Here is a 15,440-nt window from a genome sequence, read left to right on the forward strand (position 1 = left end):
CCTGCCCGCTCCAGCAGAGAGAAGGTTTCCGAGGCCCACGACTTTTAACTCTTTTTGAAACTGATTTTTCTAACTATTATTCATTTTAAACACCCATAGAGTTTACCATTTAAGATCTTAGGCCTAGATTTGGTACGAGTTCGCAAAGTATTAAATAACGACCGGGTGGGTCGTTATAATTTTAGCCTTTAACATTCGAAATAATTCCTCAACGCGTAAAGAGTTATGAAATGATGATGACAAATCAACATGACATTCTCAAAAGCGCCCATCAAGATGAAGGAAAGCTGCCAATCATCAAGTCTCTCAATCAAAATGAAGAGGCACTTGATATGCTAGATGAATTAGAAATCGGGTTTTCAACAATGACAGAGACATCAAAGCCCATCTGATGGCATGAACCGAGTCTATGCCAAGTCATTGATGACTTTCCTTGACCACAAGCTGGGATAACTCGCTTCACATCAACGAGCATCAAGGAAATCATAAACCATGTCAAAAAACATAGTTCTCGCTATCGATTTATTTTTACCCGAAAGTGGGATTTGCTATTTGCCCGAAAATGGGATATATGCTATTTGCTTACCCGAAAGTGGGATTTTATTGCTTGTTGACCCCCAAGTAGGATATTTACTTTTAACATACTAGCTTGTCCACCTTAAAAAGGGACATATTTGCTCGTCCACCTTAGAAAGAGAAGTATATTTATTTGTCCACCTTAGAAAGGGACCTGCATGCTTGCCTACTTCTACAACAAACAAACGATGCTCAGTTGTTTTACAAAGCCTTTTTAAGATTATTTTTTACTAAAGTCAGTAGCAAAAGCGACGACATATCGACTAACCATTTTTTGTAGGTACAGGTCGTACGAGTATCAAAATGGACTTTGATACAATTCAAAATTCAGAGAGGCATCAAAGTAATTGCAAAATGCTCGAAGGCGAAGACATAAGCAATATCGGCCAAAATCTTCAAAAGGATAGCATTTGGCCACCCACATCAGCGAGGAATCATAAACCATGTTGAACACATGGTTTTTAGTATCTCAATTTATCTTTTTCCCAGAGATGGGATTTTATTACTTGTTTGCCTGCAAGTGGGATCCAAAACGAGACGCTAATCACTAGAGTGAAATGCTATCCGGTAATACAGAACGCTAGTCTCTATAGTGAGACGCTAACCGATAAAGTGGGTCACTAGAGTGAAACGCTACTCGGTAACACGGAACGCTAGTCACTATAGTGAGACGCTAACCGATAAAGTGGGACGCTAATCACTAGAGTGAAACGTTACCCGATAAAACGAAACGCTAATCACTGAGGTGAAACACTAACCAAAAAATGGGACGCTAGTCACTGAAGTGAGATGCTACCCAAATGAAAATGAAACAATCATTTAAATTATTTTTATTTGCCGCGAGGCCATTTGCATACTTTTTTTCCTGTTGCCAAAAGGGTCATTCATACAAACATTGCCAAAAGGGCCATTCATACAAATACGGCCACAACGGCTATTTCATTCAAACAACAACCACAAAGGCCATTTCATTCCAACAACAACCACAAAGGCCATTTCATACAAATAGACCGCAAGTGGTCAAAAACACAACAAATATCCAAAACAAACAACATTGCCAAAAGAGAAACATTCATACAAACAATGACCGGAGGAGGTCAAGGTAGTCAAACGATGTAAATCGGTCGAAAGGCCGCAGTCTTCATTGTTAGACTCAGAAAATGTAAATTTGGTCACAAAGGCCGCAGTATTCGTTGTTAGAGTCAAAGATGATGTAAATCCGGTCACAAAGGCCGCAGTCTTCATCTTCAGAGTCAAACGATGTAAATCCGATCACAAAGGCCGCAGTCTTCATCTTCATAGTCAAGCAATGTAAATCCAATCACAAAGGCAGCAGTATTCGTTGTTAGACTCAAAAGATGTAAATCCGGTCACTAAGGCCGCAATATTCATTGTTAGAGTCAAAGATGTTGTAAGTCCGGTCACAAAGGCCGCAGTCTTCATCTTTAGAGTCAAACGATGTAAATCCAGTCACAAAGGTCGCAGTCTTTGTTGTTAGACTCAAAAAAAGTGAATCCGGTCACAAAGGCCACCGTCTTTATCTTTAGAGTGAAACGATGTAAATCCGCTCACAAAAGTCGCAGTATTCATTGTTAGAGTCAAAGATGATGTAAATCCGATCACAAAGGCCGCAGTCTTCATCTTCAGAGTCCAACGATGTAAATCCGGTCACAAAGGCCGCAGTATTCATTGTTAGACTTAAACGATGTAAATACGGTCACAAAGGCCGCAGTCTTCGTTGTTAGACTCAGATGATGTAAATTCGATCACAAAGGCCGCAATTTTCATTGTTAGAGTAAAGATGATATAAATTCTGCCACAAAGGCTGCAGTCTTCATCTTTAGAGTCAAACAATGTAAATCCGGTCACAAAGGCCGCAGTATTCGTCGTTCTCAAACTATATAAATCCGGTCACAAAGGCCGCAGTCTTCGTTGTTAGACTCAGACGATGTAAATCCGGTCACAAAGGCTGCAGTATTCGTTGTTAGAGTCAAAGATGATGTAAATCCAGGCCGTCCATCCTAAAATTATGATACTTTACTTTATTTCAAAACCGGGTCGTCCACCCTAAAATTGCGACACTTTATTTTATTTCAAAAACGGGTTGTCCACTCTAAAATTGCGACACCCTAAAATTGCGATCCTTTACTTTATTTCAAAACCAGGTTGTGCACCCTAAAATTGTGACACTTTACTTTATTTCAAGCCTGGTTGCCCACCCTAAAATTGCGACACTTTACTTTATTTCAAACCGGGTCATCCACCCTAAAATTACGACAACTTTACTTTATTTCAAAACTGGGTTGTCCACCTTAAGATTGCGACTTTACTTTATTTCAAACTGGGTTGTCCACCCTAAAATTGTTACACATTGGGCTGACCACGTCGAAGTGGAAAGCCGCCTATTGCTAAAGTGGATTGTCCCAGGACAAGACGCTTAGATTCGAGATGTCGTCATAAAGACGGTGCTCCCGATTTTGTTTATAATGCATTTTCTACTAACGCTATTACTTTAGATTTTGCAGTATAAGTAACTCATGGTGTGTACTACGCCAAAGAGGACATGCCACAACGTGGAACCTTTTCTTAGCGGCGAACCGGGACACATTGCAGAAGAGCGGAGCAAACTCTTCAGGCTAGAGTTGAAGATCACTTTTCACCACCATCAAACTACATCCCTATAAGAAGGCATGTAAGGTACTTATGCAAAGGTCATTTGACCATTCTTCAAGTTTCGCATCCAGGTATAATTTCCGAGTCTATACTAGAGCACTTTCACTCTTTTCCAAATCTAGGTGACAAAGCGCTTGAGATCTATGGAAATTATGTCCATGTGAGATCTTATTCATGGGTGTGAAGCACACCACATTCATAAGTAGGAGTTTACAAGCCTCCTTTCCGAGCTCGAAAAGGCGAAGTCATCTATCTTAAACAAAAGGTTACTTCCGCATAAGGAATATCCTTTTCTACCGATCGAGTCGAACTACATACGACTTGATTCCCGAGGGTAGGGATATGTAGGAGACCTCAATATCAGAGCTCGGCCATAATCCAAACCTCCCCCCAATCATGTCCCAAACTGCCAGTCTCATAAATTCGACACCGGAGTAATTTTAAAAGCTTACAAAAGATCAAGTCGAACTACAAGTTGCCTGAATTCTCATGTAACCTGAGATATGTAGGAAACTCAGAGACTAGGGTCCGGCCATAATTTTCAAAATCACATGCACTTTTCACTTCAAGAAATGAATTGAATTTGTCGGTCAAAAATTAGGTTTGTCAAATTTCGTTGTCCAAGGATGGCTCCGTCGTCGCTGCACAATGAAGGGGTAGCTGTTGGCACCCAATTTTTGCCCTCAAAAAATTTAAATTAACTAATCGAGCTTCTTGAATCGCAAACAGAGTAAAATAATCAAAACTATTATCGAAACTGTTTTCGGCGTTATTTTGCCATTTTCATTTGGCAAAATACCCCAACATATATTATGTATACTCTACGTATAATTTTAAATGCTAATCATGTCACTTTATCAATTCGAAAATCAATTTGCACAAAAACAAGGATTTTTAATTAAATACGTGTTTTTAATTATCAATTAAAGTAATACTTTACTTTGTTAAAATCAAGAAGCTTAATTAGTTAATTTGATGATTTATTTATCTCAATCTTATTTCAATTTGGTTGGATTTTAAAGAATTAGCTTTGATTTAAAAGAGTTGATTTCAATTTGATTTGAATTGACCATTTTTACTATAAAAAAGGTGGTTACAATTGAAAAGAAAGGGTTACTCTTTAAACCCAATTGTGGCCACATTTTAAAGACATATATCAGCCACTATTCTCATATGTTTTGGGCCTTTTTTGCTCCAAAACACAGCCAGCCCAACACCTTAGGCACAAGACCCGACCCAAGTCTTTAATTCCCCAGAAAATCATTTTGTTCCTCGTATTTTTCCAGAAATCAAAAGAAAGAGGAACCAAACGAACCCTAAGGTTCTCTAACTCTAACGTACACATCCAGCTTGTCTTCAACGGTAATGTGTCCTTTTCTCTGTCACCATGCTATACCTCTCCAAATGCTTGCTTGAAACCAAGACTGACCTTTCCATGAGTTGTGATAATACCAGCTTTTGTTAAGAAGTCTGCCCTACCTTATGTGTGATCTTTCATGATTTTCTCGGCTTGCTTGTGTCCATCTGCTCCACATACTTAAGCTTGTGCATCAGTAAACTCTGATTAAATCTATGACTCCGTTTAAAGACTGATTGAGAGATAATATCAAACTTGTGGCACATGTTGGTTTGGCTTAGTAGTAGCTTGTATATGGTATATTGTCACGACCCTAATTACCGATCGTGCGGGCACCTACCTATTACCACTAGTAGGCGAACCCTTACCCGTTAACCCATTAATCATTAGCCAATTTTAACTTCTTTAATCATTTATACTTAAACAATTAATGATCATGTGAATGGATAAATAAATAAACAATTCATAATTAATAGATAATACAAGTGCAGAAGTCTTGACTATTACACCCCCAAGATCTGAAATTCATCGTACAAAGACTTTAACCAACGATGTCTAAAGAATGAAGTATATCTCAACTATAATAACAAATAATGTCTGGAATAAAAATAGATATCTGGAAAGAGAGATCTTCAGATGGCATGGCATGGATAGAAGCTCATCCTCGGATCTGATCGAGCAAACTAGCTTCAAGCTAGAGATGTAATCTGGATGAAATCTCTAGAACAAAATTTGCACTCAAAAAGGGTGCAACAAAGTAGTATCAGTACAAACACTATGTACTGGTAAGCGTCATAGGCCGAATAAGATTAGTTCACGCATATAAGGATATAATCAACAAGATAAACAGATAGACACTTAATACTCAAATCCAAGTCACAGAATATCCCATAACAGAGTCACAGCCTAAGATGAAGCTTTTAACCTACAAGTCTATCAAGTTTCAATAATCTGACCTGATAATCACAAGCCCAAGTTCCTTCCTTAGATAGGGTTACTAATCCACAATTTAACTCAGTCAATTATCATATCAATACCACGACAGCCGTTTCAGCAAACATACCAAAATCAGAAACAACAAGCCATATATAATGCAGAATAAAATGTAATTATGTGCAATGCAAAATATGATGATGATTCTTTTTCCTAAAACGGGCATAACTCCCGCATACGGAGGCCAAACACGACAATTCTTTTTCCTATAGCTTCATAATTTCAATATGAATCTAATGGTTCAAACCTCACCTAAAACAAAGGTCAGATGATCAATCTGGAGCCATTTCTATCCACAGACCTCCGACGAAAATATCAAATACGAGCGCGACAAAACCCAAACCCATCTGAAACTCTTTGGAACCAGTGAAACAGGTGTCTGAGTCTTGTTTTATTGAGATAGATATGAGGAATAAGTAATTGTTGGTAGTTGAGATTTGTCTAAGAGTTGACATATTGTTGTGACTTCTTGATAAATAGTAAATTTGTCATAATATGAGAAATTAGGGATGTTAAACAGTTCCGATAGGAAGAGATGTTATGAAGAGTGTCCTAACGAATTAGTCTTGAGGAAAAAGGGTAAATAAGTTGGTGGAATAGATAAGGTTGTTGGGTTTCACATGGTCCTTTTGCGGTATTAAGTAACTGATAGAAAAAGAGAGGTTCGAGTAAGTTCGTGATGAACTGTTACTTGGCTTGAATGGTTGATAGGTAAAATGTTGACATTAGTAGTATTAAACAAAGCGTGTCGAGATATGAAATCTTAGTTTACTGATCTAAGAAAGATTTGTTATTTGCGTTGGTGATCATAAGGGCTAGAGAAGTTGTAATCGTTAGAAGTATAAATTGGGATTAGTAGGATCAGACTCCGATATATTAGATGACGCCTATGTGTTGTAGCAATTTCTGTGGTAGGTTCAAGTACAGAAATATAGAAATTGGGTCTTTTAGCTAAGCTATAAGAAGCTTTCACTGATCAGATGGACGGATAGTGATTAGTGCGCACTTCGTGCCGTTGAGTTTTTTGTGTGGTTATAATGCATGTCCTTGGGTTATCGCGCACCTTCGTACTCCCCTTCTTCGTTCGAGGACGAACGATGGGTAAATTGATATCTGATGTAATGACCCGTTTAGTCGTTATAGTGTTTTGGCCCATTTAACCTTCTTGACCCTTCTCCATGTCCCGTTAGTATGATCCATGACTTAATGAAGTCATTGGGTTGGTTTCCGCAAGGTTTGAGTGTAAATTGAGTCATTGATGGAGAAACTAGTTAAGTTGACGAGTTAGAGTTTACCACGGTCAACCTCGGGTTAGGATGACCCCGTGTCAATGTTTTAGAAGTTCCAACATATTAAACATTACTTTAATACAACTAATTTCTGACTTAGACAACTAATTTAACTAAGATCACCATTACTTTAATACGACGGAATTTAACTCAGAGATCTCAAAAAAAATAAATGTTACCTTAGCAAGATGCCGCACAACTCAGGAACACCAACCAACAAACATATAAGCAAGCTCAATAACCACATAGGTAAATACAAAAATATAGTACAATAAATAATATCATCTCTCACCAGCCATAAGTGACACAATAACCACTACTTCATTTCTGTTATCCAACCAATGTCCCCTATAGCCTATGGCATACTAGAACTTACCAATTCATGCATAACCCTCGAGTCGACTTCAAATTGTACAACCTCAACATAACTCTCAAATTGTTAGCTCTTGTTTCGAACGATCCCCCTTTTTATCCTTAATACATCTTAGTCTAGATTAGAGATTCAAGCTTATAATTTACTACTTCATGAAATCCAATCTTACTAATGGCAAGACTCACCAATTAAACTAATATTTAAAGCCTATTATTCCATTCTCAATGCTAAGGTAGAAACTAATCTTCTCCAACTAGTCCTCATACATTTGCAACAGTAATTCAAGCCTAAGATGATAGATAATTATAAGATAAGGCAAGGGAACTCATCCCCAAAAGAAATAAATTCAAGAACTCTTCAAGTTACCCTAAATTCTCTCTAGTACTCAAGTTAGAGTTAACAGAATAAATAATTAAGACTAAGTATTTAAAAACCTGAAATTTGCTTTCCGTCGACCGCTACAGCGGTCGTTACACCGCTGCAGCGGTCCCGCTATAGTGGCCAAGAGCCCGCTATAGCAGACCATAACGATCCGCCCCTCTGATGTGGCGAGCATGGACCCGCTGCAGTGGTTCTGCTACAGCGGTCCAGTGCCCGCCATAGCGGACACCCCAATTCTCGAATGACCGCAGTGGCGAGAGGCCCACCGCAGCGGTACAACACCCGCTACAACGGTAATACTGAGGCAGTGAGTACGCAATTTTTCCTAGTTTTTCACTCAATCATCCAACATTTCATCTGAGGCCTCATAAATATAAACAGACATGCACATAGACCTAAGAACACTATACCAACTCACCCGTGGCCTCAAATTCCCAACGGAGTTCTAATTTCCTACGTCACCCCCAAATGGACTCAAAACAACCAAACCATAATCACAAACAAGCCAAGTTTTCAGTTCTTGGACTTCTACATTTGAGTTTCTATTAGCTCATTCTACTCTCGGAGAGGTGTCACCGGCTAAGGTGGTTAGGGTTTCTACAAGGACCGGGACAGTCAAATACCAATTATTCCCTTCCTAATAGTGGAGATTACTCTATCTAATGTTCTGCTTCTTTACAAGATTATGCAAACACACTAAACGGGTCTAAATTACAACCCATACAACTAAACTTCAAGTCAAAATTGGAAACTGAACTTGGATCATGCCTCTGAATTAGGAAGATGCATTTAGTACCATATTAGGCCATGCCATAACACAAACCACTCGCATAAGAGTTTAGGAAAGGGGTTTCAACCATTCGTGGAAGAATAAGACAAGAAAGTGCAGATACCAATTGGAATCTTTTAGATACCAATTTGAATGAAATAGCATGAAAGATTGAAAGAAGGGGAAGTTTCCTAAATGCCCCATAGCCTCTCGCAGATAGATACGGAGCTCTTCGTACCGATCCGCAAGACTCTACTAGACACGTCCTTGTACAACGAGATTCATGAACCTAGGCTCTAATACCAACTGTCACGATCCTAATTACCGATCATGCGGGCACCTACCTATTACCACTAGTAGGCGAACCCTTACCCGTCAACCCGTTAATCATTAGCCAATTTTAACTTCTTTAATTATTTTACTTAAACAATCAATGATCATGTGAATAGATAAATAAATAAACAATTCATAATAAATAGATAATATAAGTGCGGAAGTCTTAACTATTACACCCCCAAGATCTGAAAGTCATCATACAAAGACTCTAACCAACAATGTCTAAAGAATGAAGTATATCTCAACTATAATAACAAATAATGTCTGGAATAAAAATAGACATTTGGAAAGAGAGATCTTCAGGTTGCATGGCATGGATAGAAGCTCACCCTCGGATCTGATCGAGCAAACTAGCTTCAAGCTAGAGATGTAATCTAGATGAAATCTCTGGAACACAATCTGCACCCAAAAAGGGTGCAGCAAGGTAGTATCAGTGCAAACACTATGTACTGGAGAGCATCATAGGCCGACTAAGATTAGTTCACACATATAAGTATAAAATCAACAAGATAAACAGATAGACACTTAATACTCAAATCCAAGTCACAGAATATCCCATAACGGAGTCACATCCTAAGATGAAGCTTCTAACCCATAAGTCTATCAAGTTTCAATAATCTCACCTAATAATCACAAGCCCAAGTTCCTTCCCTAGATAGAGTCACTAATCCACAATTTAACTCAGTCAATGATCATATCAATACCATAACAGCCGTTTCAGCAAACATACCAAAATCAGAAACAACGAGCCATATAATAATGCAGAATAAAATGTAATGATGTGCAATGCAATGTAATGTAATGCCCTGGCCAAATACGCACCGTACACACATGTTACTGATGTTATAGCTCTGTAGTCATGACCTGCAGAGGACTCATGATGTTAATGTACCCTCGTTCCGAATCCACTCCTCGGGCCGGAGCCATAAATCCTCCGCCCCGAAAACAACCTTAATCGCGGATCCACATCATGTACCACTCATTTTCGGAACGAACCTCGGACCATGAGCTCACAACTAGGCCACATCCTTACCCTCGATCAAATGTGCCTTTTCATATGTATAGTAAGACTGTCATATCACTCTCAATGATCAATTCATCAAGTACCATGTATCAAATAGCATCACAAGTGCAACAAGAAGATTATATTAACTTATTCCCTAATTTCACATCACAACGTGTGTCTCAACGTATCCCAGTTCATTAGTATGTAGGGACTATGAACAATTAGCATTATCAATGTCAAACACAAGGCATCGTGCCACCAGTCTTTCATGAATCGTTTCTGAACCATGTAAACGTAGTAAATCAATGCAAACCAATAAAGAAACAGTGAAGGTACAAGTCACAAAGCCACAAATCGTATCAAGACTTAGATCAACTCAACCATGAAATAAATCATGCAAACCGTCTCAACCAACATAAGAGTCTATGTTCCTCTTTACTTCCTCATATAGTAAGTACGCCTCACAACTAAGTCTTGTATCACTAAGAAGCTTCATTTTTCTATATATTATCATCAACAGTAAATCATGCATCAAGTTTTCATGTATGTACTGTAATAAGTTTATATCATAGTTCAAGCCTAAACTCATTATCCGTCCTTTCTCCAATAATATATGTCATAATAAGAGAGAACTGAGTACAACACGATAATTTAAGCAATAAGTCTAATCACAATAACAGGGCAACAAGCCACCATCAACAACAATCAACCTAATAGAAATCTATCTCGAATCACCACAGTATGAATACAACTACACCTCATATTTCAGTACATAAAGTAATGGCGACAAGCCCACAAAATCAGAAGTCATACCAACCTAGCAAGTATCCAACCAAAACACCATGTACGAAGGCCTAATCATGCTTTCTCCCATCAATTCTACACAATACATACGTTTCGCTAATCAAAGTCTAACTAAAGTAAGCCATAACCTACCTCGAATGCAGATGAGGAGCCACGAACTACTCGACACGAGTCTTCTATTTCCGAAGCGCCTCATAATGGTCAAAGTCTAACAATATGATGCTAAGAAAGCATCAAACCATGTATTTAAATAAGAACAACAATTTGGGAAAGAAGACCCACTTATTTCTACCCCTTTTTAATAGATGAAACCATCCTTTAAAGGTGAATTTATCATAACTTCTATCTCTACAATCATTAGCCTTCAATTCATGAGTTTCTAATCAATTTTACCCTTTCCAATAGATTTTAGAACAAAGCTTCCATTTTTACTAGAATTCTAGTCTCAACATGCAATTTCAATCATAAGAAATCAAATTCCTTTTCTAGAAAGTAATAATCTATACTTCTAGATGATTAATCAACAACAAAATCAACAACCCACTAATTATTTTAGCGTTTACTAATTCTAGGGTTCTAGGGTTTTCACCCACTATTAACGGACCTTAAACTAATCTTGAAACTTGAAGAAGAAGAAAGGAAAAGGAACAAATAAAGGTGGAGACTTACCCTCCAAGATGCTTTCACTAATGAATGGAATGAATTTTGCCTCTTTCTCTCTTGAAAACTGACTTTGGGGTCTTGGGAATAATGGGTACGAGTTGGGGTAATAAAATAGGGAATTCTTCCCCCCGTCATTCTCTATAGCGGCCACCATTCCTACTGCAGCGGTCCCGCTATAGCGGCCTTTTGGTTGCTGCCAGCGGCTAGCTTGAACGGGCCGCACTAAAACGGGCATAACTCCCGCATACGGAGGCCAAACGCAACGATTCTTTTTTATGTAGATTCATAATTTTGATATGGACATAATAGTTCAAACCTCACCCGAAAAAAAGGTTGGACGATCAATCTAGAGCCATTTCTATCCACAGACATCCGACAAAAACATCGAATACGAGCGCGACAAAATCCAAACCCATCTAAAAGCCTTTGGAACCTCACCAAAAGTTGTGGACATGTTAAAAATCATCATATTAATATGTTGGAACTTCTAAAATATTTACACGGGGTCATCCTAACCTGGCGTTGACCGTGGTCAACTCTAACTCGTTAACTTAACTAGTTTCTCCATCAATGACTCAATTTACACTCGAACCTTGCGAAAACCTACCCAATGACTTTATTAAGTCATAGATCATACTAACGAGACTTGGGGAAGGGTCAACAAGGTTAAATGGGTCAAAACACTATAATGACTAAACGGGTCGTTACATATATGTTGGGTATAGATGAGTCAAGATGTCTAAGACTGACTTTATATTGATTATTATGAGGAGCACATATTATATGTGTTTTTCCTTCCCTTTTTTGAAGTCTGTTTGAGAGCAGTAAGTGTATATATATATATATGCCAGTTTGAGTGTGCTTATCTCATTCCTCCTTAAACCAATAGGCTTTGAGATGTGTTTCTTATACTGTCCTTGTCATGTTCTTTATTTATCTATCCTTTCTTAGTCTTGTCAGAGGTTTGGTTTAGCCTCTACCGATAGCATGCCATGCCTAAGGTTCTAGAAACCTTTTGACCTTGTGCGGCATTGTAAACATGGATGGTGGTAACCCCCTTTGCTGTCTCATCTTTCAAGTTTGATGTTTGGTCTATCATTAATGAGATCTAGATAAGAATCTACCAATGGCATTTAAATGTACCTTGTCCATACATATTGTGTATGGATCGACCATAATGTGAAGTCTGTTTAAACATGTTTTGCTTCCAATTTAAGAGTTGCAGTTTATTCTTACTTAGTCCTAACTGTTGATTCAAGAAGTCTAGTTTGAATGCTTATTTTCTCCTGATATGGTTCAATAAACATGGCTTAACAAACCTACTTTGATAGAGAATAATCATACAGTTCCTTAGTTTTAAAAGTCAAGTCTTACCTATTAAGAGTTTATAATTTCTAGAGACTTTGGTCATATTACAAACCTGTTTGATGGAATAATCTACCCCTAAAGTTGTGAACTTGATTGTTTTGTCACCCTAACCATTGTCTAGCTTAAGACTAAGTTTTATAGTCATATAATCAAGTGAAGAACACCTTTCAACCTGTTTGGGTACTGTTTTGTTGGAAATTGTTTCTGGTTACTAATTCTTCACTCTCTCTTTTCTTTGCATGACTTGGGGGGAAATTTCCAAATCCCCAAATGTCCTTGAGCTGCTACTTGATAAAAAATGGATATTACTTGGCTCGTTGCTGGTTTTTGAGGGCATCTTTTGTTGCCTTGTGAGTAAAGCTCCTAGCTGCGAAGCACTACTGCTTATTGCCACTACCTGTTGGTGCCTTTGCTGAATTTAAAGGGACAGATCCTACACTTGACTAAGAATGGTTGTTGAAAGTATGTTGAGCTAAATTTGGTTAGATGCTCTTATGGGACTACTGTTACATTGTGTTGCTATCAGCTACATTCAAAGAAACAGTTTCCTGCACATCTTGAGCAAATCTGTTGTTATGCTTGAGACTTTGAAAGTTGCTCCCATATTTGGTAGAAGTGACTATAGCTTGAAAGGACTATTTGCTACATTTTAAAGGCAGAAAGATGCCATCTCTTTTAGTAAATTTATTGTTGCTAGTTAGCCTAAAAGATACTATAGGTTTGAGAAACAGATTGCTACACTTGACTAAGGAAAGGTTGTTGTATAGCCTATGCTATTCTTGGTGAAGAATACCACTGATTTGAATATGATACTACACCTAGGGCCAATGAAAAAATTATTTTGAGGCCATGCCTAGTCCAGAAAAGTTATCCCATAGTTTGGGCAAGGATGATCTCACATTGATATCATGAGTTAGGAGCCGACATGCGTCTGGCAAGACAACTAGAATGGCCACTTGTTTGCAGCCACGATGTGTTCCAAGCTCCTTTGCCATATTCGAAATCGTAAGTCTGAGCTTCCGTAATCAAGGCTCTCAAAGTTTGATATGAGTTCGAGGGATATTATATTTTATGTTCCTAAAAGTCACCCTATGGGGTGGCGTGTCATTTTGCGTAACGACCCGTTTGGTCGTTATGGTTTTTCCGGCACTTTTGCCCCTTTTCGAGCTTGGTTAGCTCACTTTTGACTCGAGGGTACCGTTGACACGCTTTTTGAGGTGTCTAGATTTGATTCGGATGACTTTTTGGAAAATTTGGTCTTAAAACGAAAAAGAGTTGACTCAAAATTGACTTTTGGATAAACGGACCTTTTTCAAAAATTCATTTATATCGAGAGGTCCGGATGGTCATTTAGAACTTGTGTGTATATCTGGTTCGTTTCCTAATGCACTCAGATGCATTTCTAGGACTTGGGTTGGGAAGTTGGAGTTGAGGTATCGAAGTTGACTCGGTCAACGAGACCTCCATTGGGAATTTCGAGGCCACAGATGCATTCGTAGCGTGTTTTTATATGGGGTTGTGTATGTGGTTTGTGAGCAGATGGCCTCGAGAGTTGGTCGGGATTTCGGTTGAGACTTGAAAAATATTTGGGAATTCTGGTACTTTGTGTCCGCCAGGGCGGCACCAGTACCATCCCAACGGCACCGCCGTAGCGGTGGGATAGCCGCTAGGGCGACCAAGCTTGTTTTATCCTGACCGTCCCGCGTTCTGAGTGGATGTCGGGGCGGTGGTGTCGTGGCGGTCCCGATGCCGCCGTAACCTTATCGGGCCTGTTATTTTCATTAAGTGTGTATTAAAAGCCCTTAGTCTATCATTTATTACCATTACAAAAATTGAGCTCTTGGGAATTGTTCTAGAGGATTCTTGGAGAAAATTCTTGGTGGTATGATATGATCTGGTGTGGGGTATGATGTGTTTGGAGATATGCAATCTTCCGAAGTATGATGTGTTGTGGCGCCCAGATGGAGCGGCGACCACGTTCTGTCCGCCGGGTCCCATTATGGACCGTACATGATATGATGAGTCTGTTCACCGAGTCCCCAGTTTTAGCGGTCCTTCGAACCGCATATACGCTTTGGCAGGTAGGCGGGATCCAGAGGCGGCACCGAATGTGGGTCGAGGTATATGAGCCCTTATTGTAATAATCTGATGTATGTGTGTTTGTTGTATGAATGTTGGTTGATAGCGGCAAGTAGGGATCCGAAAGCCGATAGTCGGGTATTTGTAAATAACGACGATCAAGGTATGTCTGTTGCCATAGGGAATTTGGGTATCTGGAATGGGAAGTAGGCATGTCCGTAGGAGAGAAGTTAGTGTCGAGGGTTGGAGAGGGCTAAAATAGTAAGTGTGTTATGAGGGCGTTTGGAAATCTGTTAGAGCTTCAATTTACTCCAGATTATGTGATGCAAGTCATGTGATGGGATGAACGCGATTATATTGGGGGAAAAGCATCGTATTTCACCGGAGTTCCGGGGTTAAGCGTCTTTGGGGTGAGAGCAAATTCGGGATGGGTGACCCCCTGGGAAGTTTTCCGGAGATCTTGTAAGTTCAGATGTAAGTGGAAAATGAGAAGCTAAGATTGCAGCATAATGTGTGATTGGAAAGTTGAAAGACGAAATCTAAGCCAAGGAGCAGTAGAAGAGTTCGAATTAAAGTTAAGGAGATGACTTGAGAAACTGGCAATGAGATAAAGAAGGGGAGAAAGAGTATGATTGGCAGGTACGACCATGTGTTGTGGTAACAACGGGAATTTTCCCCGAGATTCTTATACGACTTTATAAGATTAGTTGAACATTCGAGGACGAATGTTCTAAAGGGGGGAAGGATGTTATATCCCGTATTTTGAACGTCGG

Source organism: Lycium ferocissimum, chromosome 3, assembly GCF_029784015.1.
Source record: "Lycium ferocissimum isolate CSIRO_LF1 chromosome 3, AGI_CSIRO_Lferr_CH_V1, whole genome shotgun sequence".
Lineage (NCBI taxonomy): Eukaryota > Viridiplantae > Streptophyta > Magnoliopsida > Solanales > Solanaceae > Lycium > Lycium ferocissimum.